Below are 3,114 nucleotides of genomic sequence, written 5' to 3'. Positions count from 1 at the left end.
GTCTCCGCCGCCTCTACCGCCGCGGCCGCTTCTCTGTTACCCGGGAAATCCCGCCCACTCGCCCGGCCCGCCCCGCAGAGGGAAGACTCAACTTCGCTCCGTACAGGCCGTACTATCCGCCCGTCAAAGATATAGCCAATCGCTGTGCTCTGCCTTCTGATGCCCGCCCCTTCCCCCCCGGCTGGGAGGGTAGAGGGGGGGAGCCGCTCACCTTCTCCACGCCCCTATTGGCGGGGAGCTTCCCTAACTCAACCCCGCCTATTGGAGACGAATTGCTGAATCCCACCCCCAAGCCACAATACTATTGGAGGAAACAGGGAAGCTCTTCGCATCTTATTGGAGGACTCTACATGTCCCGCCCCGTGCCGTCTCAGCTACAGGCCCAAAAACTCGGCTCCCGCCCTCGCCGGTCACCGCATTGGAAGGCTACCCCTAGCTCTCCGGCTGCCCCAGGAAGGTAGGTAACCGATGTGGGGTAAAATGTCCGTGAGCAGGCTCCTCCTACCGCACTGCCGGGCCAGGCCCCGCCTCCAACCATCAGACTGGCTATCTCGGCGCCGGTAGGAGCCTCTATTGGCCAGGATGCCCGTCTAGGAAGCAGCTGACTCCGCCCTGCGCGAGGAGGCTGAACCTTAGCAGTCCTTTTGTGGAATGTTTACACTAGAGACTGAAGCGCAGAGAGTTCCAGGGCCTGTAACAGGAGGTGATGCGGAGCGCAGCAGCGGGAATCCGATGCTTTGGGATCTGAAAGGGAGAGGCAGCAGCATTGCCACCGTGGAGGACCCCCTTACAAAGGGAAAGAGAATCTCATCCTTCCCATCCAGTTCTCTACAATTTACATTTCTGCAGAATGCCTCTTTGTAGACACAAATACGCAGAGCAGCCGACAGCTCCTTTCAGTAAGTAGAATACAGAATTAAGGGCTGGAGATCAAAGTCGAGGAAGAGCTCCAGCAGTTGTTCAGCCCGCAGCTAGGGGTGGCTGCATACTTTTAACACCGACACTCCCTAAACCTGAATATGCAGTCCTAAGAGGGCGGAGATAACCAAAATGAGGGCAGGGCTCTAACAGCCAACGCCCTGGCAAGCCTCTGAAAGGCGGAGCGTGAAGCGTACGGCAATTGCGATCTCCAGGGTAGATCTGGAGGCATCAGACTCGACGAACTGAGGAGACCAAACAGGCCATGGCATAAATGAATCTTGCACCACACTTCAGAGAAATGATAAAAGCTCCAGAGTTGGAAACGGAATAAGAACAGCTGTTCCCTCCTCCTTGGTCAGTGAGTGTTAAGGACAGTTCCTAGGCCCTCTCAGTTTAGGTAATATGGTCTTGAACACAGACGAGGTGCTAGCGATATCTAGGTGGCTTTTATTTATTCACTAAATAGGGCGAACTGACGCTGGCTTTGCTTTGGGGGGCGCTCATGGAGCGCCAGGAGAGGAGGGGGCGGGACTAGAGTTTTCCCGCTCTCTTCCGCAAAAAGGCTACTCCCCTAAGAGAGCCGAGTCCGTATCCAAGAGGCAGGCCCCAGGTAGCTCACTCCCAGGTCCTTTCTTGTCCTTCCTCCGTAATCCGCCGGAGACCACAAGAAATGAGCGCTGGCAACAGGTGGGCCGGACTCCAAACCGGAAGGACAAGGCAGCGAACTGTGAACTTCATCAATAGCCGACAGATGGGAACAATCTCCCTGGGAGCCAAACCCTGCCCCAGGACGGAGCTCAAAAAACAAGTCACACGTACGAAACAAACGAGACCCCCAGGCCAAACCTCTAGGAGGTTACGAAGAAGCGGCAAATATGCAGAACTGGGTCTTCCTCCTCTCCTTGCACTGGGTGCCACACGGCGTTCCCACCTGGACATCAAGAACCATTTGGAACTCTAGCAGAATTGGGCCGCTCTCGACTTCTCTGTCAGCAGGGGATGAGCTGCCCTGGATATTGCCTAAAGCATCCACGGCAATCCTAGGTTGCTCAGAGGTTTTGATAAAGCTTAGTAAGGACAGCGGCTGCCTTGTGCTGGAAGGAAAACGCACTTGGCAGCGTCTGCAGCGTTCTGAACCTTAGGCTTAGGGCGGTCTCCGGGAAGTTGAGTCGCGAGAAAAGCCAGGATGCAGGGTCAGAACTTTAGTACTTGGCGAGGAAGGACAGACCACACCTCCTCCTCCCAACCCTTGCAGAACCGCGAGAGCAAAGCCCCCCAAAGCCACCCTACACCGTCAACCCCTAACTTCAAAGCGAAGGCTACCAGATCTCGAGCCTTGGAGGAAACATCGTGTGCCTTCTCGGCTCTCCCCGCCCCCCTTGCCAAGAGCTCCAAGCCCGGGACTTCCGGGCGGGAGGACTGTTCGAAGGAGCAAGGCGCGCCTTACACATGTGCTGAGCGCGCACACACGCTAGGAGAGGGGGCGGGGAACAGGGTTGGACTTCCCCCTCCAAGCTCGCTCCCCCGTAGGGGGCGGGACTATCCACCCCACCAATCAGAAGTAGGGGCGGACCCTTGCGCCTCACGTAAGCCGCAGGAATCCTCCCTCCGCCCTTCACGGAAAAAAATCCTAGCAACTTAAACTCCAGCCCGGCCTCCGATAGGCGGAGCTGGGAAGAATATCATCCAATCAACAACCGAGCAGGAAAAAAGGGAGCCTCGCCCAGCCAGTGGAAAACAAGAGAAGGCGGGCCCTCTGAAGAAGCCCGAGACGGGTGGAAGAGAGAAGGGAAGGCCCCGCCCCTCAGTTCGCCTCCAGGCCGGTTGCACAAGCCGTCGCCGGAGTATAGTAAACAGGCTAGGCCAAGGAGTGGAAGCAGGGGTAGTCTGGCGCTCCAAGGGCCGGGCCCCTGCGCCTTCTCTCCTGGCGTCGCCCCGCCCGAGCTCCGCGGTTCGCGCCGGCGCCCCGCCCCCCAGCCCGCGGCCGCCATCCCGGTTGACAGGCGCGCCCCCCGCGCCCCTCCCGCCCGCTGATGCATTTCCTTTTCCCGATTCCGAGCGTGGAGACTGTTTGCCCAGTTTCCGACCTTCACTGCCCCTTTCAGGCTACCCCCTCGTGGGCGCGCTCACTCGCCGGTGCCCCCGCCCCCGCCCCTTCCGCGGGCGAGCAGCACGGCAGGGGGGGGGGAAAGG

General features: G+C 58.9%; 1 protein-coding gene across 2 annotated transcripts in view; it reads right to left on the bottom strand.

Annotated features, from left to right (window-relative positions):
* SIN3A (SIN3 transcription regulator family member A) overlaps positions 1 to 3,114 on the bottom strand; it is a 66,746-nt gene that overhangs the window by 62,516 nt on the left and 1,116 nt on the right. Inside the window, exon 1 of one of the 2 annotated variants that reach the window (XM_010843324.1) lies at positions 3,009 to 3,101. The exons of the other annotated variant lie outside the window; for it this stretch is intronic. The gene's annotated coding sequence lies outside the window, so the exon portion shown is untranslated. Of the gene's footprint in view, positions 1 to 3,008; positions 3,102 to 3,114 lie in introns of those variants that run through there. 2 annotated transcript variants of the gene reach the window in all.

The sequence above is a fragment of the Bison bison genome, unplaced genomic scaffold (assembly GCF_000754665.1).
Source record: "Bison bison bison isolate TAMUID 2011002044 unplaced genomic scaffold, Bison_UMD1.0 scf7180017864181, whole genome shotgun sequence".
In the NCBI taxonomy this organism is placed as follows: Eukaryota; Metazoa; Chordata; class Mammalia; order Artiodactyla; family Bovidae; genus Bison; species Bison bison.
This window is presented reverse-complemented; position numbering and strand designations above follow the sequence as displayed.